This window comes from Protopterus annectens, chromosome 5.part0 (assembly GCF_019279795.1).
Source record: "Protopterus annectens isolate FY-2018-M chromosome 5.part0, PAN1.0, whole genome shotgun sequence".
Classification (NCBI taxonomy): domain Eukaryota; kingdom Metazoa; phylum Chordata; order Ceratodontiformes; family Protopteridae; genus Protopterus; species Protopterus annectens.
The window spans coordinates 1,045,655,283-1,045,682,840 of record NC_056735.1 but is presented as its reverse complement, the minus strand read 5'-3'; the positions used below and the strand labels follow the sequence as shown (position 1 = coordinate 1,045,682,840).

Sequence of the window (27,558 nt, the reverse complement as noted above, 5' to 3'; positions counted from 1 at the left end):
ATAACGTTGTTAAGTGGAATGTCATTGGAAATCATTAGATGCTTGGATGAGTTGTACAAGCCAGCAACCGTGCCATCATCAACCTCGATTAGATCAAAAAGTGCATCGACAACTGTGAAATGTCTTACATCAAAAAATTGCTCAACAACCACAAGAATCTGCATAACTGAAATGTCAGTGCTCTCGTCGATGAGGACAGAACTGTTCTGAGACTTGTACATGTCTAAAACACTATGACGCTGTGTGTATGCCAAGCCGTCCTGTTACACATAGGAAGCCTTTGTGTGATTCAAAGTGAATTTCTGAGCAATTTGACTGTCAGGAAATGCAGTCTTTATGCACTTAACCAGTTGATCCACATGACAAAAAGGAATGTTATGTTCTGCCACAAATACAGTTAAAACTATCTCAGCTTTAGCAAGCATACAGTCAATGGTAGGAATGGTTGGTTTATGAAAAACTTGGTAATACTAATTGTGCTTTGTTTTGCTTCTTTGTTTTTAACATGTTTGATATATTCTGCATGTTTCAGTAGTGCTGACCTGTTAATGCCAGTCAGTGTTGTAGAACAAACTGTACATCTTGCCTCATATTTATCTCCTGGCTCTGGTTTAAGCCAAAGTTTAAATTCATTGCTAATTGCTATTCATCCATTCGTCCTTGAATGGCTGTCTATACCAAACCTTTGCTTTCTTACCCAGCGGTGTGCAAGATTCCTCTTCAGACAATGCCATGTTGACAAAATCAGAATTAAAACTGTTTACACTACAAGTGTACAATGATTAATGTCATGTATAAGTGTAAGAACTGCTGGTGGAGTAAACCAGAGTAACATAAGCTTTTTGGCACAGTCCTATGATGAATACAGTGTATGCATGTGCTAACTACAGTGGCTGACTAGGTTCAATATACACACTCACTCACTGATCTACAGATAGAATAACAGGATTTACATTAACATGAATTGTCTGATGGACGTGACGTTTGAAACTCAAATGTTTGTCATTTTCTGACTTTGATCCTCAATGATTTGTCAGAAAACCACAATTTTGAGAAACAGACAAAAAATATGAGGCAAAAAATATGGACATTCTGTAAAAATCTGGACAGGTGCACACATTTCCTGTAACATACATTGAATTAGTTAGCTACTACGACTCTTTGTTGTCAACAAATAGTTAGCATCTTACCTGAATGACAACAACAACAAAAAACCCCCTTAAGATCACTTAGTAGTTCTTGGGCCAAACAGCAAACCAGCGAAACTTTCTGATAATAAACAACCACCAGACTGGAAGGCACTTGGTCTTAGACTATAATACAGTGAACGGTAGTTTTAAAATCCAGGTGCCAGGTCAATAAAGCTACAATGTTGACATCAGAACATGAATATAGGACTACAGAATACAGATACATAAAGACAAAATATTTCTAAGTTACTTACAAGTGATTATTTGTAAAGAATCAGTTGACAGCAGCACAAATCCTTCAGTTCTTATTTGACCCTGTGAATGCTGCACAAAACTGTTAGATGTTATGCTGTCCCATCTCACCTCCATTTTGCTGGTTGGGTTCAGAACCGAGCATCGGTTCCAACTCGGCCTTATGCTAAAGCTCGAGAGCTCTTTGCTGGCTTGAGGCTGCACTCTATCCCATATAGCCTAGTGGCAGATATCCAGATCTTGTTTGCTGCTTGAAGCTTCAGGATTCCTCTGTGCTGGCTCAGGCTGTGTAAAATATTTTACTTTAGTTAGACTGGATTTTCTCAGTTTTTTCAACCAAAAGTTAATTTAAAGTTAATTTAGAGTTATCTACTAGTAGTTATCTTGCTATCCCTAACTAGTCTTTTTTTTGTGTGTTTGCTCTGTTGGGCTGTCATTTCTACCGCCAGGTCTGTGTGTATTCTGGTGCTCCCCTTTTTCCGTTTAAGTTAGAGGATCGGGGAGCTGTTTGTTCTTCCTTTTCTACAGCCTGTTTAAGTTAGAGGGCTTCTTCCCATACTGTTGTTGTTGGTTTAAAGAGCATCGTTTAAGTTAGAGGTGTCTCCTCAGTTTGAGGAGTACATCATTTCAGTTAGAGACTCTCCTCAAACCCTCTTCTATACCTATCCTTTATATAAAAAAAAAAGTTATTGGTTCTTAGTTAAAGTAGTTTTTTTTTTGCCTCTCCTTGTAGTATCCCTTGTGGTTTATTGTAGTTAGAGACCAGTAGTTTGTGTTACTGCAGTATGTCTAAGGAAAAGCATTCAGGTTTTACAAAATGTGATTCTTGTACACAGATGTCCATCACAGATGGATATACCAGCTGTGTCTATTGTTTAGGGGCAGTGCACCTGGCCGACAAAGCAGTTGACTCTAGTTACTGTTGTCTTGGATCCAAAGTCTGTCGGATCCGAGAAAGACAAATCTCCTTCAGTTCCACGAGTTACTTCAGAACCGTCCAAGAGAAAAAAGCGGGACCGGTCACCATCCTTGGAGCCTGTACGCTTGGTGCAGCAGTCCCCCTTGCTACAGTCTGTGGCTGGAAGCCACTAGTCTTCAGTGTACTCCTCCAGATCATCCAGGAGTTTATCAGATGATGACATGGAGAATGTGGTGCGGAGGTTGTTCAAGACACAGGCCCTATCTAAAATTCTGTCCAGCCCAGCCCAAAAGAATGTGGAGCCAAAGTCCATTTCTTCTGTACCAGTTATTCCTCCTCTGACTTGGTCGAGTTTGGAGCCAGAGTGTCTGGAGGTCATAATGGTAGAACCGTTGGTTCCGAGAACCACATCTGGAGTTTTGGTACTGATGTCTGCTTCTGTCGAAGGATGTGGGAGCCAACACTCGTCCCTCCGCTCCAGGGTGGAGAGCCAGCTTGGACTCTTGTCAGACCTGGCTCTCCCACTTGGAGCTTCGGTGCAGGTAAGTTTAGCAACAACACTGGCCTCAGAACTCTCATCCTTGGTGTGGGGGAGATCTCAGGGCTCCACAGAACTGGAGATTCTCTCGGGCCAGGATTGAGGTGCCTTCGAGGTGAGGAAGAGTGTGCTTTCCCCTGAGTCTCCTCCACCCTTGGCTCCAGAAACTCTTCCCCTCTGGGGGCCAGTGTCAACCTCCACTCCACCCCTTCAGCCCAGACGCAGGGAGCCCATGTCTCTGGTTACCCCTTTGAGTGAGACATTTTCTTTCGAGACCTCCACAGAGCATCCCTCTGAGGAGATCCCTCAGAAGCGTACATGTAAGAGGAAGCATATAGACTCCTCTGAGTCTGTCATGTTGGATACAGACTTAGAGAATTCAGAAGTGTCCCCATGTTCACTCTCTGAGAATGTCTCATTTTCAGACATCTTAGAGATCCTTAAACAGCGGGGTGAATGGAAGTCCCTATCCCCTTCTGAGGGTGAGTCTGTTTACCTAGAGGCAGTCAGCTCTCAACCCTCCACTTCTTGGGTGTCACTGCCTTTTGACAAACTACTGGGGGTAGTCAGTCGGAAAGCATGGGGTTCTCCAGAGATGGTGGACCCTGTTCCAAGGAGGCCAAATAAGTTTATCACAGCCCCCGAAGACAAGCAGTTTCTTACAAAAGGTGTTGCAGTAGATGCTATGGTGGTGGCGGTGGCCGCCAAGAAGGAATTAGCTGAAACTTCTTCATCTGTCCATCTGCCGAACAAAGAATCTCAAACAATGGACAGATATGGGAAGCATATGTTTTCCTCAGTGGCGTTTACTTTAAGGTAGCTGAATTATCTTTCTCATTTCATGAGACTTCAGAGGGATCTTCTCAAGGAGCTAGGAGATTCCCTCCAAGATGCTACAGCTGAGGTGCTCCCAGAGACAGTAATGACTCAACTTGCAACCTTAACCTCCATAGCAAACTCCTCCATGTGCCTTATTTTGTATGCAGCTAATGGAGCAAGTAGGGCAGCAGGCACAGGAATTGCTCTGACAAGTCATTCCTGGATGCGGCTTTGCGACTTTGCTGAACCCTTCAAGTCTTCCTTTACAAATGCCCTTTTTGATGGCTCATCCTTGTTCAGGCCAAAAGTTAAAGAAACTCTCGTCAGGTGCAAACAGGATGGCAAAAGTCTATCTGCCATAGGGACTGCATTTTTCCGCCCCTACTAGACCTTACCCAAAAGGTCAGAAGAGTGGAAAGATGTGGTTCTGGATATCACAAGGAGCTTTGACTGATGCATGTGGCAAATTTTCCCCCAGGGGCAGAGGAGGAAATAATAATGGAAGATGCCATCCTCGCAGCAGAGGGGGTCCACAGCAAAAGGGTGACATAGATACATTCTCTAGTAGGCCCTTCCAGTGGTCCTGAAAGGAGGCCCGCCTCTCCACCTCTGGAGGCAGTCAGGGGGAGACTATCACTGTATCCAGAAGCCTGGCAAAACATCACCAAAGACAGATGAGCACAGTCATAGGTTCATAGGTTCATAGGTTCATACTAGGCTATCTGCCCTAGGGCATTTATAAGCCTAGCCAGAGTGTGTATGGCTTTCGCCACCCATTTTAAATTAATTTTGCTATGCCCTTTTTCGAGGTTAGTATACTGTGCCTCTGTCTAACAGTGACACAGAAGTGATACCCGGGGTAAACCTACGATCTCCCATCCACTCATCAAGATTCCTCTTGAAGAGAGTCAATGAGGGACTCTGCCTAACCTGGACTGGGATTTTATTCCAGAGTGAAGGGAGCCGCTGGATTATGAATCTCTCCCTCCAGCATGTCCTATTTATTTCAGTGCTGAGGTTCAAGTCTCTCAAGCGCGTGGCTCGATGGGATTTGGATTTTCTGAGGTGCAGCATGTCCATTAATTCCGGGTTGGATATGGCTTTATACATCAGGCACAGATCGCCTCTGAACAGGCGGTATGCCACTGAGTAGAACTGGAGTTTCTTTAACCGGGCAGCATATGGCATCTGTTTGAGCCCTTTGATCCTCTTGGTGAGGTACTTTTGGGGTCTTTCCAGTTGCTGCAGGTGTCTGGTAAGGTGCATCCCAAAAGGGGCATTGTACTCAATTATGGGCCTGATGAGGGATGAGTAAAGAGGCACGATGACCTCCCCTGATCTAGATGTGAATCCCTTCATGATTAGGTGGGCTATATAAAATGTTTTTCTAACCACTTTGGCCACATGGTTGTCAAATGAGAGATTGCTATCAACTTGGGTCCCCAGGTCCCTAATTACTTCTTCTGTACTTAATGGATTACCCAATCATATCCAGGGGATACAACATTCCCTTCTCACATCCACCCCATCCACAAAAATCCATCCCAGACATATCATCCAGTCAAAGGGATCAAGCAACCCTAGAAATCCAAAGGTTGCTAGAAAAAAGAGCCATCCAAATAGTCCCCGCAGACCAATCAGGATCCGGAATTTACTCAAGATTCTTTTTAGTGCCAAAGAAGACAGGGACTTGAGACCAATACTGGACCTCAGCAGACTAAACAAGTCAGTAAAGAAAGCAAAATTTTGGATGGTAACACAGCAATCCATACTTCCTTTTCTGGAAAGGACAATTGGATGTGCTTGATAGATTTCCAGGATGCGTACTATCACATCAAAATGAACAGGCGCTCCAGGAGAAATCTACGCTTCCGGCTGGGAGCCAGTTATTACCAGTTCAGAGCCCTGCCCTTTGGTCTCACCACAGCCCTCAGGGTTGTTCACCAAATGCATGGCAGTGGTCACAGCTCACCTGAGGCATCTAGGATTCCAAGTGTTTCCATACTTAGACGACTGGCTCCTGACTGCCACCACTGAGCATCTACTAATCAGGACAAGGGACACTACAATCTGTCTCTGCTCAGAGTTAGGCATTACAGTCAATTTCAAAGAAATCTGCCTTGTTGCCTTCTCAACATATTGATTTTATAGGAGCAGATTTAAATACAAAAAGCATGGTAGCAAAACTGCCAGCAGAAAGAGTCTTAACATTACACCATCAAGTGTCAGTCCTGTTGAGAAAAAAGAAAGTTCAGATGAGGTTTGTACTCAAGGTTCTGGGTTCAATGGCAGCAGCAATATCCTTGGTTCCCCTAGCCAGCCTACACATGAGAATACTACAATGGCTTCTCTTCACTCAATAGTCCATGCAGAAGTTGCCCATGTCTCACAAAATTTTGATAACGAATACATGCAAAAAGGATCTTCATTGGTGGATCCAGTCTACACAGGTGACAATAGGCAGACCATTTGTTCTCCCACAACCAGTAGCTACGGTGACCACGGATGCTTCCCAGATGGGGGGGGGGCATTATCTGGGACAGACTGCCCAAGGGACTTGGCAGGAACATGAATACCATTTGCACATCAATGTCCAGGAGATGAGAACAGTGCTCATGGCATTGCAAGCATTCCAAAACTCTTTTCCTTTGGGGACAATTGCAATTCAATCAGACAGCATGTCAGTGGTATGGTACATCAACAAACAAGGTGGAACCAGATCCTACCCCCTATGTAGAGAGGCCCAGAGAGTTTGGCAATGAGCAGTTTCTTTTCAATGCTTTCTCACTTCGACGCATATTCCGGGGAAGTCCAACGTGATAGCGGATAAGCTGAGCAGGGCAATTTTAATGCCACGAGTGGTACCTGAATCAGGAAGTTGCAAGCAAAATTTTTCGCAAGTGGGGCCAGCCATGCTGCAACCTTTTTGCCACATCCATCAGTGCCAAATGCAGCAGCTTTTTTGCCCTAATCCCCCCACTGGGGGATTCACCCAGGGATGCACTTGTCCACGATTGGTTCCCCGGGACTTCTTTATGCCTTTCCACCATTTCTCTTCATACCAAAAGTAATCCAGAAGGCAAAACTGTTGAGTCGCAAGATAGGGGATGCAAGATAATTCTCATTGCTCCTTACTGGCCTCATCAGATATGGTTCCCCTTCCTATGGCCTTATTAACAATTTTTTATTAACAATAGCTGTTTTTTTAAGCTTGGACTGTTGCAACTTTCTATATTGTATTTTGTATGTGTCTTGGAGCTTTTCTCCCTGGGCCTCTACTGAAAATGGACATGTATCCAGTTAGACTAGCCTGGTCTACAAATGTAAAATAAAATAAAATAAAATAAATAAAAAATCTACAGGAGGAAACTTGGATCCTGGACCCAATGCCAGATCTCTTGACTCATCAGTCTGGGACTCTCCATCCCTCCATCCAAACTATCAAGTACAGCTTGGTTACTCCACTTTCAGTCTTAGCCAGGCTTCCAGAATTATCCCCAGCTGTGAGGCATATTTTAGTGTCTGCGCACAAAAGAACTACAAGAAAACTTTGTGCGAGTAAGTGGAAGAGATTTTCCTTTTGGGCGAATAAAAACCAACTGGATCCTCGCACAGCTCTGATTTCAGCCATCCTGGAATTTCTAACAGAAGTTTTTAATCAAGGGGCAGCAGCCGCTACTGTTCGAGTTCAGCTGGCTGTTATTTCTAACTTTAACATAGGCATCAAGGGTTCAAATATTATGTCTCACAGATTGTGCAAAGCCTTTTTAAGGGGCACATTCCTTCTAAGACCTCCTATCAAAGAACCTCTGTCACCATGGGACCTAAATTTAGTATTAGCCTCCTTGATATTGCCCCCTTTTGAACTAGCTTCTTCTTGTCCCTTAAAGTTTTTTATCTTGGGAGACCTTTTTTCTAGTATCCATCACTTCAGCTAGAAGAGTTTCTGAATTACAAGCTCTGTCTATTCATCCTCCTTATTTGGTCTTCCATAAAGACAAAGTCTCCCTCAGAACGAATCCTTCCTTCTTACCTACGGTATGTTCTGAAGCTAATCTAAATCAATCCATTGATCTACCAGTGTTTTTCCAAAATTATGGCAACAAGGCAGAATATAAACTCCATCAGCTGAATGTACACAGACAGTTACATTTCTATTAGCATAGAATAAAGGATTTCAGGAAATCTGACCAGGTATTTGTGTCCTTTGCGGAAAACAGAAAAGGAGTCCCAGTTTCTAAGGTTACATTGCCTAAATGGCTTACAGACACAATCACTTATGCTTATAGCTCTCAACATAAACATCTACCAGGTAAAATTCAAGGGCATTCTGCTAGAGCTGTGTCTACCTCCACTGCCTTTCAAGCCAGACTGCCTTTGAATTCAAACACAAGGCAAGTTGTTAGCAGTAGAACAGGGTCTTTAGATAAAAAAGAAATACACAATTTCCACAGGAACATCCAATAGACCCCTCAATGGCTGTATCTGTAGATATAAAATTTGCAGTAAATTTCCATATGAACTTTCAATAAACCACTCAATAGGTAAAATCTGTAGAAAATTTATTTGGTGAGCACTTTCATGGCATAGATACACCACTTCATCAGACCTATTACTAATGAAACATCTAGCACTTATATATCCATGTTAGTTAAAAAGCAACCAATCATCAATCAGCAATTATTAACTTGAATACACCTTCCTTCAAGATTAATACACCTTTTTTCTCTTGTCTTGGTTGGCTCTGCCCCGCTCCGTCCGCCCTCGCTAACACTCAGGCTATCTCTGCTCCCCTGCCCTGCCCTCTATTCCCTCCTGCCCCCACTACCTCTACATTTATAGTAATCACAGCCACACCCACAGCTCACCCTCACATCACCTCCACCAATCCCAGCTCCTCAAGTCATATCACATTATACCACACCAACTTGCTCCATACAAAATACTCCCAATCACTCTCATTCCCACTAGGCATTTTTTACATCACCCACACTACTTCCCCATCCACATATAGTGCAACCCTATAATTCCTATTCAGACCCCCCCCACCCCACCTAGAAACAACCTAAACTTTATAACCATGACTATCACACAACTAAGTCTAGTCTGTCTTCTCATAATTTTTTACAACACCACAAGTTATCACTCTAGCAATATCCCTAAACTTAGTAGCACAACACTACATTATGTACTCTCGTATACAGACACCACACATTATAATAATATCCTCCCACAGTTATTCAAGAACTACATAACGGACCAATTCAGAACTAAACACATATGCTCTCATTCCTACTCCAAAAAAACACAATACTTTCTCACACTCCTCACCAAACTCCAACATCTGTATAACCATTTTAACTCCAGGCTCACCATAAGTGGGGATATCCACCCCAACCCAGGCCCAAATCCATCCTGTCCAACACAAACTGCTCCAACACAAATGTCAGAACATAACACCCCCACTTTCTTCATCCCTGGGCAAATCAACAACAGCAGCAAAACTAACCATCTTTTAATGCTAAATATTAATATTAGAAGTATTAAAAATAAAATACCTGAACTCCAGGCCACAATAGCACACCACTCCCCAGACATAGTTGCTTTAACAGAAACCTGGCTAAATAAAAACATAGCTAACGCAGAAGCTCTCCCTACCAGCTACAATATCATTAGACAATACAGACCACTTCGTAAAGGGGGTGGAACTGCCTTACTGTATAAGTCCAACTTAACTGTCTGTCAATTATCAAACTCATACCCCTCCCCCAATAATTGGGACATACTTATCTTACAACTTCAACTTCACCCTAAAAAGGTCATCACCACAATTGTGATCTATATTTCACCTGGTAATACACCTGCTAGCCTTGAAGACTTCTTATCCTGGTGTTCTTCCACATACTCATAAGAAACTCTTATTCTGGGAGACTTCAACCTAGATTGGTTCACCTGTATATCAGAACCACCAAGTAATCTAATAAATCTCCATGGCTACCAGCAGCTAGTCCAAATTCCAACTAGATGTGATAAAAAATCTAAAAGGGAATCCATCCTTGACTGGGTCCTAACTAACAACCCCACATTGTACCCCCACACAGGCAGTCTCCCAGACACCTTAAGTGACCACAACATAATATACTTTATACGTAGTAGAACAAGCATATGCAAAACCACTAACTATATATCCACTAGAAACACAAAAACATTCTCTCCTGAGGTCCTGAACACTTTACTCTGTAACTGTGACTGGACCCCACTAAAAACCCTCCCACTTGACCAGTCTGTAGAATATTTCAACAAAATATTTCTACAACACCTAGACACTGTCGCTCCATTGTGCAAAATCAAGGTTAGAACCTCTACAAACCCCTGGCTCAGTAAAGAAACCAAACAAATCCTCAAGTCCAGAGACACTGCCTGGCTTTACTATCAAAAAAACAAAGAAACACAAAGCCGAACTAAGAACCAAGAACTGCGCAACTGTGCAAAAAAAATACATTAGGTTGGACAAAAAATCCTACTACACAACATTACAAACTAAATACCAACACAACCCGCAAAAATTTTGGAAAAATGTAAACCAGCTACTAAAATCCACCCAAAAGGCTACCACCAAACCAAACACCCCTGACACTAAAGTTCCCATCAAAACACATTCAACTCCCACTTTGTGAACTCAATTCTATCCTTAGTATCACAGGACAGTTCCTTCCTCACTACCTCCCCCCCCCCCAACACAAATAACACTAATATAAGCTTTACCCTCAAAACAGTTTTCACCACTTCAATCAAAAGCATGCTCTCTAAACCAAAAACCTCATCAACAGCATCTGACCTACTCCCCAGCTATTTCTTGAAACTCACAGCAGATGCTATTGCTATCCCAGTCTCCACTCTCATACACAGATCAATTGTTGAAAACTATGTGCCCAAACTCTGGAAAATATCCTATGTTACACCCATACATAAAGGCAGGACCTCCACTGAACTTAATAACTACAGACCCATTGCTTTACTCTCCCCTTGGCCAAAATCCTAGAAAAAGGCATCCATACCCAGATGCTAAACTATCTCCTAGACAGCAACATCCTGTCACCTACTCAGCATGGCTTCAGACCTGCCCATAGTACCACTACAGCCCTCCTCTGATTCACAGACACAGTAAACCATCTCAAAAATGTAGGCCTACAAGTGTCAACTCTTTTTTTGGATATGTCCAAAGCATTTGACACAGTCTCACACCAAATCCTGCTAAACAAACTAAACCAATATCATCTATCAAATTCCACTCTTACCTGGTTCCAAAGCTACTTAACTGACAGGTACCAAGCTGTGAAATGGGAATATTCTCTCTCTCCTCAGCTGCCCATAACTATAGGAGTCTCACATGGTTCTATCTTAGGACCACTACTATTCACAGTCTTCACAAATGACCTCCATACCTCTACACAGCATGCATCTATAATTCAGTTTGCAGATGACACTACCTTAATCTGTGCTGCACAAAACATTCCCACCCTCCTGCAAACAACTCAACTAGCATTCTCTGATGTAAAAAACTACCTTACCAAAGCCCAAAGTATCCTCAGTCCAAAGAAAACTCAGTTTATGATTATAACCAGTTCTAACAAAAACACTAACAGGCAATTCACTATCTACTCCACAGATGCTACTCCAATTGCTCCAGTGGCACAGGCTAAGCTATTGGGAATAATCATAGACTCTCACCAAAAATTTGATAGTCATCTCAACTTAACTATTAAAAAAGTACATGCCAAACTGGGGTCACTCTACCGTATCAAACCATTTCTTACCAACAACACAAGATCAGCCATTGCTCGCTCCCAACTTCTATCCACTCTACTCTGTGCATCTCCCATTCTGACTAATCTCAACAAAACTGAACTAAGCAAAATGGAAGCCTGCTATAACAGAATTGCCCACTTTGCTGCAAATTGCTCATATAGAACTCATCACTGTACTGCTTTGAGACAGCTCCAATGGCTTGAACTGCCCAACCTCCTAACATACAATCAGCTCTGCCTCTGTCATTCTATCTATTACCTTCCCAATAAGTGTCCTGCCCTCAGAAACCTAGTACAACATCACTCAGCCAAAAGGCCTCTTAGATCATCAAGCAAACTACTACTAGAAGTCACCAACAGCTACAATAGCTTTGGAGATGCACTATATAGTAGTTCGGTGGCTAAAAAATGGAACTCTGTCCCTACTAGCATTCAAAACACATCACCCAAAGCCTCCTTTAAAGACCTCATCAGGCAACATCTCAAGCAAAGTTGGCAGTGCCATGATTGCTCCCCAGGCTAGTGAAAGTGGATAACATATACATACTAAATCTAGAGCACTTGATAATAGTTTTCAGTCTTACTCACAAACACTGGCTAACCTACAATGTATGTACTGTACCTGTGTACTATGTATGTATTCTACCTATGTTCCAAATTTCAGCTGTACACCACAAATCTATTAATTACCTTTATTTTTAAAATTAATATTTTTCTGTTTGTTCTCTCCACTGTAACTGTTTATGTGCCGCATACCACTGTAAAAACATGTCTCTTGTAATTTGTGTGTATATTAATCATGTCTAAATAACTAAATGTGTCCGTAATTTTTCTTTGTGGAGCTTTTCTCCCCGGGCCTCTGCTGAAAAAGGGCCTTTTTGGCTCAGTCAGACATCCCCGGTTAACAAATGTAAAATAAAATAAAATAAAATAAAATAAATAAATAAATAATACATCATTACTAAGAGCTAACAATTTAAAAATATATACTATACATCCCTATCAGTTAAAAAACATTCTATTAAAAAAATATATATGTATATATCAAAAATATATACGTTACAATATATTTAACTGTTGTGTCTGATTACACAACTTTATTTTCTAGCCAATGATCTTGATTTTAACAGGGGTTTAAGAGGTACCCTATCATTTAAACCCCTTCCTTTATCTGCCCTGAGTCTTACTATCCACCTACTTTCTGTTGTCTCTGTCAGGTTCACAATATCACCCCCTCTTTCACTTCTATAGACCATTTCAACAGCAAGAAATCTAAATGTGCATGAAGTGTCTGTTGTGGTGCAGTCACCATTCCTAATCTTCAACATATGTTCCCTAATCGTAAATCTCAGTTTTATGTTGGTTTTTCCAACATAGAAAGATGAGCACTGGTTACATACCGCTGAATAAACAATATTTGTACTATTACAGTTTGCCCTAACATTAAACTCAAATTCTCTCTGAGAATCCGGATGTAAGAATTTGTTAGTAGTATCAATGTAACTACATTGATTACAGTTATAGCATGGGATAGTACCCTTCTTTCCACCCAGTTTATCCATCTCTTTTCTCTTTTTTGGATAACATAAAAACTGTTTCAGTGACTTTTTATTCTTGTAAGAGAAAGAGGGCCTCTCACCTACAATGGGACATATATCTGGGTACTGTGTTAAGATTGGCCAGTACTTCCTAATAACATCAGTGACTACACCTACATCACTTGAAACTTTAACTGATAGAGATGTATAGAATATATTTTTAAATTGTTAGCTCTTAATAATGATGTATTAATCTTGAAGGAAGGTGTATTCAAGTTAATAATTGCAGATTGATGATTGGTTGCTTTTTAACTAACATGGATATATAAGTGCTAGATGTTTCATTAGTAATAGGTCTGATGAAGTGGTGTATCTATGCCATGAAAGTGCTCACCAAATAAATTCTCTACATATTTTACCTATTGAGTGGTTTATTGAAGGTTCATGTGGAAATTAACTGCAAATTTTGTATCTACAAATACAGCCATTGAGAGGTCTATTGGATGTTCCTGTGGAAATTGTGCCTTTGGATTCAATTTGTGCTGCAGCCATACGCGTTAACCCTCATCCCTTTATTACTCATTACAAAGTAGATGTGACCTCCCGGAAAAGGGCTTCCTTTGGTGCCACTGTTCTGAAGAGTTTATTCCCTTGAGCCACCCAAGAAAGTAGGTGCTGGGGATGCTGTCCCAACCAGCAAAATGAAGGCGAGATTGGGACAGCATAACATAAAGAAGTTATGTACTTACTGTAGTGTTCCATGTTTGTTGTCGAGTATCTCGCCTTTATTCTTGTGTCCCTCCCTCCCTCCCCCTTCCTGGACGATTTGGAGGAGTCTTTTGGCCCAATATCCTTTTCCTCTCTTGTGTTCTGGAGTCCTTTAAGATTTGTACCTTTTGTTGTACAAATGTGCATGTGTGTGTGTGTGTGTGTGTGTGTGTGTGTATGTGTGTGTATGTATATATATATATATATATATATATATATATATATATATATATATATATATATATATATATATATATATATATATATATATATAAATATATATATATATATATATATATATATATATATATATATATATATTATGTGTGTAATTTCTTTCTAAAATTACACAAATCTGATGTTAGTCTAGTGTTATTATCTTAACAAACGAGAGCTGGGTATCTGCTGCTAGGCTTCATGTGATGGAGTGCAGCCCTCAAGCCAGCAAAAAGCTCTCGAGCTTTAGTATAAGGCCAAGTCAGAACTGATGATCGGTTCCGAACCCAACCAGCAAAATGAAGGTGTGATACTGGACAACAAACATGGAACCTTATGGTGAGTACATAACTTCTTTGTTTTGTATGAAAAGGCATGTAAATGTCATTTTGCTTTGAACTGACAGTTGCGTTCCAGAAAACTAGCAAAGAACTTGTCACTCTACTGAAGCGCCTTCAAGTGTAAGGGTAGGCTGGAGAGGATATGTTCCCCAATCAGAGTATGGAGGTGGGATAACCACACACATCTTTTATAAATCTATTGGGCGGTGGCTGTGAGTGTAATTTAGTAGGTTTTATACATATTTATGACTGCAGTTTACAGTATGCAGATCTTAACCATTACACTGCATGAAAATTTTAATGAATTGTCTGTCAGCATCAGCAAGTTAAAATCTGAAGATTGCTTCCTTACATCCCAAGTTGATCCCCAAAATCCCAAGGAGTGGGAGCACTGGTGTGTTATTTATGGACATAACATACTTCTGGGGGTGTAGTGGGTGTTATTTTCAGCATAACACACACCTTGTTGGGCATTATTTTTTGCTTTGAAATATAGATGATGTGATTGGTGGGGTGTTATGTCTCCAGTGATACCACAAAAGTAGGCGTGGTTTGCCAAACCGGGTGGTATTTTTTTTAATAACTTTTTATTTGATTTTACCACCAGAGTTAACAATCATAACAAATGTACATGTTTGAAACAAAAAATTAACTATGTACACTCATCCAAGACTACATTTATTGCAAAATGTATATACCATTAATATTTATCTAATAGCACTTGTATGGGTGGTACTTTGGGAGATTGCAGCAAATCTGATAGGAAAAGACTACACTGTTCCTTTAAGTGATTGATTTACTTCTGCTCCTGCTGCTTTCTTGGAGTCAGGATTACTAATTGAAGTTGTAAACTCGTTAAAGTAAAGTATTAAACTTTTTGTCACATTATAAACAAGAAACAAACCGCCTTTGTGATCCTTCATTCAAAATGATCCCGCTGTGTTTATGCACAAAGTGAGTCATACACAGTAGTGTTACAGATTTCTTTGAAGACTCCCTGAAGGGAACTAATATGAGTAATAAGGAGCCTGCCTTGGATTGCTGTTTCAGGCCTGAGCCAGTGTGATGTTTGTTAGAACATCACTGTCATTTCCCACGACAAACCCGCGTTTTTCTTATGTCAGTGGTTTGATGGCTTCGCACTTTGTCTCGTCGGTAAGAATGATAATTAGTGGAGACAATAATGGCATTTAGATGGGATTAGTTGCAGAGTAACCATCCCGCCAATCCAACTATTACTGGATGGAATATAACTGTAGGACCTTAATGCCCTTGGTCATCCGTAGATGGCATCACTTTTTGCACATAGGATAGGGGCGTCCTTATACCTTGATGCTTATTGTTTTGCGCTATTCAGGCTTAAATACTCAAAATTGTATATATTTTTTTAATAAATACTTTTATTCAGAATAGTAGGAGACTTTATCTGACGTTCATCTCCACGCTGAAGAACGTGCAGGACTTCTGTTCACACTAGTTCACTAATTAATCAATTAATTAGTGTGGACTTGGGACATTTGGCAGGCTTAAACTAAAGACAGAGTAACAAAGTAGCACTGTCTGATAACAGAATAATGAACGTTTATGTGAGGTTTAACTGAGGAAACTGCTGATCAGTTTGGTGTATGTTTGTGGTGTGAATCCACCGTCTTTGTATCTGTTTTTGCTTTGAATACATTGTCTACTTAGTGTGGCTGACAATACAATTGAAATAATGTTTATCCGTTACGCACATACTTTCTCTCACTTATTTTTGTTTTCGTTATTAGCTTGCCTCACGCACCATTTCATTTGTTGATTGAGGGGGCCATTTGTGCATACAACTGGACCCACATCAACGTAGCCCAGTGGACAGAATATTGTTTTTCCTTCTGAGAGTGAACATTCCCTTTAAACCCCCGTGTTTGGAGAAACACTGTAAGCTGTAGCACAAGAACAAAAATAAACGGACAGCGAGGTTAGATGGGCTCCAACCAGTCTGCATGGTTTCATTTAAACGCCTAATCAGGACACAAGTTGCTTGCCTTTCTAGATTAATGCTCCCGTAGTGAGTGGGCAGCAGGAGGTATTGCTCGATTGCTACAGCATGCATACCTCGTCCCTTCACAAAGGAATTGATGCACACCAGTAGCAGGCTGCTAGCCAAGAGCCCGCCTCTCTCTCGCTCTCCTTACTTTACCTATGACTGTTTTGAAGAGCTTGGAATATGACAGTTAGCTGGACCTGTCCCAAGGAAGCAACTGCTGAACAATGCTAGCTGTGCTTATGCGAAAACAGAACTGTACAGGGCGATAAAGACGAGGTTCGTGTCCCATATCATGCAACCCTGGAGTCAAACGCCCCATAAAAAAGAACGCTTGACAAAGGAAGCATGCAGCTGAGGTTTCTCTTTTGCTTGTTGCTAACATTTGACTATGCCAGGCTATTTTGTCAGGTAAGAAGTCTCAATCCATGGACGTTTCATGATCTACTAGAGTCGTTTTTGATTAAAACCGAAAAGTGCGTGGGCTCTCGTTTCTTGATTTGAATATTTAAGATGCGCTGAATAGCTGCAGAATGTATTTTCCGAGAAGTAGTCGTGGGAGGTATGATGAGGTGAATGTAATCTTCAAGTCTTAGTCTGTGCTGCATAAACTCGAAGTGATTATCTATCCAGTTTAACTTGGGAGACGCACATCGGGTTTGATGTATTGCTGCTTCTTGTGTTTTCTCCCTCTCCTTCCCCAGTGGTATTTTATGTGAAGTGGTGGTAGAACATGTAAGTGTGTATGTATATGATACGTACAGGGGATGCATCAAAGGTATTTCCTTCACTTTTGCTCAGCCAGTAGCTCGACATCTTTTGCACATCTCTCAGGAGAGTAGCCTTGGTGATTGAGTGCTCCCTCCCATGAGCCAGGTCCTGTTCTTGCATGGCTCAGAGTCTATGCTGCAGGGAGATGATACAACGAGACGGTCCAGTGGGTTTGGTGGAAGAGGAAGTGATTGCGGTGCTGTCTGGGGAGGCTTTGCTGCCTAGGCTTGCATCTTCATTTTACGTTTCATTATTGAGGGTACTGCGTTATTGATTGTCGTAAGAAGGAAAAAGTGCCAGTGCTTAGAAGCCCTAAACTAACTTTGCCCTCGTTGGTAAGTGTAGGGTGGTGTCTATGATTTATGGTTCCCTGTAACTAGTAGCTCTGACATCAGTTGTGAAACGGAAGATCACGAACTGTTTCATGAAGAACTTGCTGAAATTCGTTGAGAGTTTATGAGGAGCTGATCATTTTTAGCGCTAATATTCTACTCTGTGCGAAGTTTGTAGATTTCTGGGTGGAATTAAATTACTTATTTTTACACAACTTTATGCATACTTTTATGTACTGTAGTAGCGAAAAGAATTATGCACTAACTTCCAGGTAGTTTGCTCATGCTTACGCACGCCAGTGTAAGCAGAAATTTGCACCCCAAACTTATATGCTGTTACTTCACCCCTACGCTAAAATTTGAATTAACGATGCAGCACGTGTATAGCAAATGTATTTGAAAATTGGAAAACTTTAACTGGATAGTGGATGATAAAGCTTGCATATCCCATGTTAGCTTATTTGCTGATTTAGCTGCTCCATATTAATTTCATTTTTGTGCTTGAAGCTAGGATAATTCGTGCTTTTGTGCTTGCTGACAAAAGCAAAATGTTGGCCACTTTCACTGAAAACATTAATTTGTATATTATGGCGTGTGCATAGTCTACCCATCTATATGCTATAATAGTAGTATAATCTAATTAACTGTTTAAAGTTCGTAGTATATGTGCTGTGATCCAGCTTCTGTTTGCCCGTGTGTGACAGTGAGCAAGTCCCTTTTTGTGCTACATTGAAAATGTACTTTAAAAGAAGGAGCTGGTCTACCAACTAGTATAGAAAGAAAACTTAACCTAACATTAGTTAACTCGGAACAAAAGAGCCAAATGACCGTTTGCAGAGTATTTAAAGTAGAAAGTAACACAGTTCCTCATGTAGAATAAATGCATACAGCAGAAAAATCCAGGTTCCGTTCATGACAATTGATGTAATCTTCTGCATGAAGAGAGACCATGCTTCTGGAGTCTGGACTGTCAGTGTTTGTGCTTATCCACTAACCTAAAATAAAATGCTGTTCCCCAGAGGGGAATTGTTTGGAGTTGACAATAAATATATAGTTTTGGTCTGTGTTTTAGATTCCAAGCACAGTTGCTGTGGCCTGAGGGTTAAATTGGAAAGATTGAAGTAGGTGAAGCTGTACTCGGTGTAGATCAGGTGTAGCTGCAATCTAGATAGTTCTACTTAACTGTGCATGTACAGGGGATGATTTTCAGTTATGCAGCTAGTAGTACGGAATGTAGTACCAAAGTATTTTCTTACACAAAGTTAATAAAGTGAAATAAACACACCCACTATTTCATCAGTGTTTAAATTTTACTGATTGCATTTTTATTCATAAGTCTCTAATACTGTAGAGGCCATATCTTTATGAATCGATTGATAACATTTCATTGTAGAATATGCTCTATTTGCTATAATGCTATAAATGAAAGTAGTGTAGCTCTGGAGTATCTTCTCTCGTATAATAGCTCCTTCCACAGATGTACTGTGAGCTAATAACATGTTCAAGGTATGTTCACTTGTAAAATAAGAAGGTAAAAAAGCAACACTGTCAACTTCTGAATAGGAAACCGGTTTGCATTTGAAAGGTTAATGCAAAGCTTCTTGTTGCTACTTCAGAAATAAATGAAGCATCATATTTGGCTTGGTACAACTTGGAAGGTGTTAACATTTATTTGGGCGATAACTGGATATGGGAAGGCAGAGTTAGTCTGAGAGAGACAAACATAATTTTGTTAAAGCCATTCTTGTATGAGCTGAGAATTAACATATCAAATTACATCATATGTTTAGCTTTTTAGGGTAAATTTTTTTTGTAATACCCCTCTAATTAAAAATCAAGGCAAATCATAAATAATCAGGAACAAAAGCTCCTAATCAGGTTCTCTTTGTACATGCTGACATCTTGGATTTAGAAAAGTGATGGAAAAATATGCTTTATGCTTATGTATGTTTTCTGAATCTTTAGAAGGCCAACAGTGGTGCATAAATTAAATGACCCATATAGCAAAATAGAGCAGGTATTTCCTCTGGGCTTGACAGAACTGAAGAAGCACAGTACCTTTCATTTACTCTTGCTCTTCTTTGAAGTCTCCATATTTCACTTATCTTTTCTTCCCTTATTAACCCTCACTTTTTCTCTTAGTCCCGATTAACCCACCTGATGCTTCTTATTTGATCTATCTTAACTGTTTTCTAAGGATCATCCTCCAAGCAGCAGCTGTGTGTTTATAGCTGCATGTTGGTATGTATTCATAACCTGTAGAGTAAATAGCAGTAATTCTGAGTATGATTTGCTTGCATTAATTCTAGTAACCCTAGGTGGAACTTGAAATACATCTGTTTGAATCAGTGTTTTACCATGGCCAACAAATGAATGAATAAATACAACTTAAGCTTTGTGACCTGGAATGAATTAATTTAATTAAGTTTAAGTAGGGTAGAACACTGATCATAGTAGACCAGTTTGTGTCATCCCAGCAAGAAGAAAAAAAAAATGCAAAACATGGTGTTTTGCAGAAGAAAAACAACAAAGCACAAGTTTGCCGTTTGTTTACAATTGTCTGCTTGTCACAGTTTGGCATTTGTACAAAAATAAGGGTCTGTATTTTTACTAAGAAGGTTGGTGTGATAATAGTGAATGTTATACTATTAACTATGAGTCTAAGTGGTGGCAGTGTAGGTGTATCAAAGCAGTCTATAATCAACCCCTTTCCTGAGAAACCGATTCTGCTCACTAGCTGAGGAAGTGCTAGCAGTTACAGCCTCACTCTGCGTTCCCTTAACATGTAGGAGGATGAGCTTTTAAGCATTTAAGTCATTATGGCTGGAAAGAGATTGTAAGATCCAAATTATTATTTTTTTATACAGGTGAGAAGGCTGTGTCAACCTGCTTAATTACAGGTACTGCTATAGCTTGCTAGCAAGTTGACAGATTATTTATTTACAGATATGTGATGTGGGGCAGGTGTAGGATTGTTATCTGTAAGCTTGAATCCACTGGTTTTGCAAGATTAAGCCTGGTTTCAACTTTGCATGTGGTGAGTGTGTAAGGTGACAAGTCTTATTATTTGAACAAAGAGTGTAACTGCTGGGTACAGAGTTTGCAGGCAAATGTAATAAAGTTGAGACACTTTTTTTCCCAGCTGCACAGCTGCTGTGATTGTCTAAGCAAATTGTACATTAGTATATTTCACTTTTCCATGATAATTCTACTGTTCTGGCTCCAAGGGTGTAGAAACTTAGCTGAGGTAAATTCCCAGCCCTTTTTATGAAGGGCAGTTAATAAATGTACTTTCCCACTTCAGTGAAGAGCTCCTTTGTTCTTTTGTGTCGGTTATAGTAAAGTCTGTGTCTTGTTTTTTGGACAGCTCGCTTCTTTATCAGATGCCAGTCACTGTCATAGCAAGTGATCTTGGGCCCAATTCTAAAAGACTGGCACTCGGTGTAAGGTTCTGAGAGCAGGTCTTTTGGAATCTGGCCATTAGTTGTAAGCCTGTTTTATAGATGGTCCTTGTACCGAAATAAGTAATTTACATTGAGAGCAAGTCTTTTGGAATGAGGGCAGACTTAAACTGACAACTGTTTTGGATTCTGGCCCCTTAAATTAGATTATGCAACTTTTTACCAAAGTTCAGTTTAGATGAAAGTTTACAGTGCATGACAGTTGAGATACTCTGGTGCAATCTGGATTAAAGAATAAGTGGCTGCAAATTAATTTCATCCTGAAACAGCTGATATATTTCTTGTTTCAAAACCTTTTTGCAAACTTTTTCTCAAAAACATGAAATGGACCATTTCATTCTAAATTAACTTTATATGTTATAAAAGTGACTGCAGGTATATAACCAATTTTATTCAACTAAAATGTAGTATCATTTCTCACCACCTTTTGAAAGAGTGTTTAAAATAAAAGTATTACTTGCTCAAAAATAGATGTCCAGTTTCTTTCCTTAATCATTATAATGAGTTTTCTGGATTGCGCAAGTCTTGCTTATTGCAAGCATGTGTGCCTAATGCTGTCGTAAAACCAAATAGTCTCCCGGCTTCAGACATTTTACTCAAATGTTTAATATGGATATCTGAAACCATGCCCTGCCCCTTCTGTGTTTGTTTGGGGCAGTATCTTCGATGATAGTTTGACCTTGTGCATTTGACTGTTTTGAGTAAGATTTGCTTGCATTAATTCTTGGTTCGGTTTTATTCTATTCAGGGGAACTTGCATGATGGGATTGTGGGTAAAATATCTTGTTCCCGACCAGATTGGGACAGCTACAGGTAGATGTAAGGGACATGTCAGTTCTAACCCCCCCCCCGATGCCAGTCTGTGTATGTTGCTGGTTCTATTATGTATGAGGAAAGTGTGTGTGTGTGTGTGTGTGTGTGTGTGTGTGTGTGTGTGTGTGTGTGTGTGTGTTGCTGGTTGTATTATGTATGAGGAAAGTTCACAGCTATTACACTATGGCCTGTTGCAACCTTCTTTTTGCAATATCCCAAGACTGGGCTGGAAACTGGGGGGCATTTCCTGCATACAAGCAGGAGGTGCATGCAGGCTTGTTTGGTATACTCTTAAGCATCATGGGTATTGGGTTTCCTTTTCAGTCATGCCAACATACTTGGTGTTCTCCACTTTTGTCTCTTGTAAGTGTATAGAGGCTAATTTTGTACTGACTTTCCTCACTATTTACATTATTTCTCCTTTCTGTTTACTCTTGTCACTGTTTGTATTTTGGCTGATAGTTTTCTCATAACATTATGCTGTATTCTACATAGAAGCATGAATGTAAATGCCCTGCATGTGTCCATTTTCCTGAGAAACTGTGATGTGTGCGCTTCTTGGCTCTCCTACACATGCTTGATGTAAAATTACTTGAGCATCAGTAGTGCAAAGAAAAAAAGAGAGAATGGCATGTTTCCACTGGAAATCATTGCTGGTACAGTTTCTATTTGACGTGGTGCAACTCTGGTGTTGGTGTATACAAGTTCGGGGAGGGGGGGTTGCCCTCTGCAAAAAAAGAAAAAAAAGTAAAAATTATTTTTTCACCCTTTTGAAGTTAAGGCATTTTTTCTTCCTTTCAGCATGTCAGCTTTCAGGAAGTTGGTGTTTCATTCTAAAACCATGCTATTATTAGTGTGGTGAAACCATGCTACTATTAGTGTGGTGAAACCATGCTACTATTAGTGTGGTGAAACCATGCTACTATTAGTGTGGTGAAACCATGCTACTATTAGTGTGGTGAAACCATGCTACTATTAGTGTGGTGAAACCATGCTGCTACTATTAGTGTGGTGAAACCATGCTGCTACTATTAGTGTGGTGAAACCATGCTGCTACTATTAGTGTGGTGAAACCATGCTGCTACTATTAGTGTGGTGAAACCATGCTGCTACTATTAGTGTGGTAGAACCATGCTGCTACTATTAGTACTATTAGTGTGGTAGAACAATGCTGCTACTATTAGTGTGGTAGAACCATGCTGCTACTATTAGTATATGTCACTGTGGGTAGTACAGCTATACTGCCTTACATTTTCCCCTGAAATAGGACTGACTAGCCCAGTGTGACCATCCATGCAGTATAAATTCAGTGAGTAAACACATTGCCATTTCCATGGTAGTGTGCTTCACAGTATGGTCTGTGATGGCCTAGTGCAGGACATCATTAGCTTTGTATTAACCACCTAAGATTGGGATACTAACTTGCAGTGTCTTCATAAATATGCCTATTCACACACAAAATTCTAATTTGGGGAGCGCACTTTACCATCATTGAGTCTCAGTCCCCTAAAAGATCCTCATTTAGATTACACCATAACACAGACTGCACACTGCAGTTTGTCTGAGAGCACTGAACATTGAACTCTAGGTATAAGCCAGTGGTTTCTGTGTGTGTATGCATATGTATGTTCTGTGACTGGCCAACCTCTCTTCCAAAATCAGTTTTAGTGCTTTGTACCCACTGATATCCAAGATAGGCTCCAACATTCCTGCAACCTCTACAGGATATAACTCTGCTGTTGTCCTAAACCTAATCCGCTATCAGCCAGCGTAGTCATTATGCACGACTGCCATGGGCTGCTAATGTTGTTCACAATGTGGTCTGAGTCTTTGCTTTTCATTTTTTTTTTTTTAACCTGTATACCCAAACACGGAGACCTGTTTTTATCACTTTGTGATGCTGTCTTATTTTACTTCAGTTTTGTAAAATGTGTTCTGTGCAATTCATAGTTTCTAGAAATTGCATCACTAAAAGGACTCACTTTTCTTGTGCTCTTTGCTCAGTGTTTAATTACATCTGTTGCCTGAAATGTTGACTTCAACATTCATAGCAAAGGATTTTAGACTATGTAACAAATTACACAGAATCATATGCCAGTATGGCTGCCCGACTGCATCCACATTTGTTACAAACATGGAAGTAACTGAAAAGCAAGGCATAGCCAAGTGGCATCTAGTATGTAGAGTAGCTTCATGGGTGATTCTTAAACGTTTGTGCTACTATACATTGCATCACTTCCCTTAAGGTGAATGTATGTGGATTACAAATAGATTGGTTGATAGATACCATTATATTTCAGGGCCGTTATTTGATGTACGGTTTAGTGTGTGTGTAGCTGTTTGTTTGCTAAATAACAACTATATAGATAGGAGTATCATCCTGACAAGTAATTCCTTGTTATGGATCTTTGATTCCTCTTGCATATCTCTGCCTATCTTAATGGAAAACTCCACACTAGAACTAAAAAAAAAAAAAAAAAAAAAAACTCCTTTTTCACTCCATTTTTGTTTCCTGACCTATCTCAAAATCATTCCAAGTGCTTTATTTGTAATTTTAGTCTGTTTTCCACAACATGGCTGCAGAAGGGGCTTGATGTATCAACTTGATCTTGTACTCCCTCAAGCCTTTCTCTTTCCCATAATACTTTGTATGACTCATGCTAGACATAATGACGTAACTCTGAATTCCTATGCCATTAACATATGCTGGGATTTGGGAGGGTCACTGTTATTTTCTTTACTTTCTGTGAAAGGACTGCTGCTTTCTAGTCACCCTCATTTATATTTAACTCTGATCTTGATTTACACTATACTTAGAAGTTATCCAGCTGCAGCCAGAAAAGTAACTAAATTGCAGGTCTTTGATCAGTGTTTTCTTTTGTAGTTCGAGGAATTGAGTCCCCTACCCCCACAGTACTGTAGAAGTGTTAAAACTGTCACTGTACTGAGAGACCCTTGCAGAATCAGTTCCTCAAACTACAAAAGAAAACCCTGAACAAAGGCCTGCAATTTAGTTACTTTTCTGGCTGTGGCTAGATAACTTCTAAGTGTAGTGTAAAACAAGGTCTGAGCCAAACATAAGTGAGGGTGATTACCTTCTGGACTGCTGCTTTTCTGTCATTAAAGAAAATAACCGTGACCTTCCCAAATCCCATTATGTGTCAATGTCCTGGGAATTCAAAGTTACTTCCTTATGTCTGGCATGAGTCATACAAAGTTTTATGGGAAAGAGAAAGGTTTGAGGGAGTACAAGATCACGTTGATACATCAAGCCCCATTGGTAGCCATGTTGTGGAAAATGGGCTAAAATTACAAATAAAACACTTGGAGTGATTTTGAGGTGTGTTTAATATAGATCAAGAAACCAAGTGAAAAAAACATTTTTAGTTCTAGGGTGGAGGTTTCCTTTAACGAGGTCATAGTTTGTTCAATAATCACTTTGCCAAAATTTATTGTTCAGCTATTTATCTAATGTACTGTAATTTAGGTTGTGTAATGAATGGAAGAGCATCATAATCTAGATAACTGTTCTTTTGTAGAACAGATTTTTAACTGGTGTATTTGTTACTTCTTGTTTGGAACTGTCGCATTCTGGTATTTTCTCTAAAGCAACCATATTCCTCATTGAGAGCAGTCCTGTCTATACAAGTCTAACATCTCTGGTTTCCACCATATATGATATTTGTATACTGCCTTTTGTAGCTGCTTCAAGTACTTGTCTAATGCATTTGACAATCTCTTCAGAAGTTAGGATAATTTAGTGTTTTAGTTTTGCTTCTGCTGTTCCCCTTGCCAGGTCAGTTTCACTCTATTTTCTCTGGTTCAAATATCACTGAGGAAGTAGTCAAGCTTGTCTTAATTCTTTCACATTAGCAATCGTGCTCGTGAAATCTCCGCTACTTGTAAAGGAATGTTTCTCCACTTGGAGCTAGTAGCAATTGTGTCTTAAACTGGCAGGATAGTTTAATTTTTCTTCAGATAGTGAGTACTGTTCTCCTAACTTTCTCATTAGACTGTGGTTACTTTGACAGAAAAGAATATTCTTTTACAGTTCATGAAATTATTGAATAATTAACTGGATCTTTACTGGATGTTAGGATGTTGGGTATTCACAGTATGAACAATGCTTTCAAAAGCATAGAAATTGTGAAAATGTACCTCGTAATATGTTTCATAACTGCTCAGTACTTTGAGTAGCAGTCAGCAAACATGAGATACCGACTTCCCTTGAAGTGACATAAATAGTAGATTATCCTTTATTTTGCAAACACTTCTCCAACGTTGGACTGGTTAGCACAGAACTGTAGTAGAACTGGTTTGTTTTCATCACAGTATCATTGTGTCTGGGATTTACTCACTATTTTGTAATTTATTTATCCATTTAGGGGAATGAGACTCTATTATTTGCATTTTTGTAGGAATGTTCTGGAGACTGATTCCATAGTGTGTCGTTCGTGAGCCACAGCTTTGAGGACATGGGCTCATCAAAAAGTGAAGAATACATTTGAATAGATATTGTACTGTACTCGTAGAGTCTCACTCTTGAATGTGTATAAGAAGGTTACTCTACCTGAACAACTGGCCTTACGTTTTTTCAGGATAGATTTGAATGCCTTGGATAGTTTAAACATATCACATATACTTGATGTTTGTCTTTGATCAGTCACTCATCAAGTTATGCTGCATTCGGGATTCCTTTCAGTGCAATATACAGCAATGTTAGCTGCACCCTGTAAAACTTCGTTAATCTGAGTTGCAGCTCTCAGAAACACCACACTTGCAAAAAAAATATTTTGCTTTTATTGTTTCTGCAGATTTGCAACTTTGAGAAAAATGGTGAGGCAGTCTGCATTCTTTTTTGAGCTCTCGACATAACTTCTTACTGTAACAGTTGTTGAACTAAATGCTTCCTGTTTTATCAAACACTTGAAGCATTTTCTTATTATACTGTGATTTAATAGTTATTCTGTGTAGTGTTAACAGATTTTTATCACCTTTTTAATTGTACATACTTCCAGATATTCAACTAACATTTTCTTTAGCATCCACTTTTGCTCCGCTGCTTCACACAAACATTTGCATCTTTTTCCAAAGTTATTTTTTTACTGCCTGTTTTAATACAACATACATGAGTCATGTAACATTCCAAAAATAAGATTAATTTGCTTTATGCCTCAGTTTAGACACAAGTATCAGCAGAGTTTTATGATTCATTGGTGTCTGTTGAAAAATGAATGACAAATGTATGACAAGTTTGTTTAGCTCACAATTCTGCTTAAGCTTGTCTTTAATATGTTGCTCTGTACTAAATTAAGTCTATTAAATATATTGGCAACATCACTTTAAGCTTGATGAGGAAAAACAGCAACTTGCATTGCTACATTTGGCATAGCTGAAAAAGAAATGAATGTAAAGACGAATTTCTGCAACCACTGATTTCTATTTTCTTTTCAAATTTTCATTTTGTTACCAGCATTGATGGCAAAATAAATAGCAAGGTGGATGCAGTGATGAATTTCCAATTATATAGAGGAAGATGGTGGCTCTAAGTTCAAAATCTGTGAAATTCTAGAATGCTGGCTAAATTTTGAAAGGTTAAAGGTTAAATTTGAATGGCTATCTTCTTCCTCTTTCAGCTGCTCCCGTTAGGGGTTGCCACAGCGGATCATCTGTTTCCATTTCTTCCTGTCCTCTGCATCTTGCTCTGTCACATGAACCACCTGCAATGCCCTCTTTAACCACATCCATAAACCTTATCTTAGGCCTTCC

The 27,558-nt window shown here is 39.7% G+C and overlaps 1 protein-coding gene across 1 annotated transcript in view; it reads left to right on the top strand.

Annotated features, from left to right (window-relative positions):
* The first annotated feature begins 17,128 nt into the window (after positions 1-17,128).
* The window catches only part of LOC122802318 (beta-galactoside alpha-2,6-sialyltransferase 2-like), a 650,690-nt gene continuing 640,260 nt past the window's right edge, over positions 17,129-27,558 (top strand). Inside the window, exon 1 of the mRNA XM_044071960.1 lies at positions 17,129-17,147. The gene's annotated coding sequence lies outside the window, so the exon portion shown is untranslated. The remainder of the gene's footprint in view (positions 17,148-27,558) is intronic.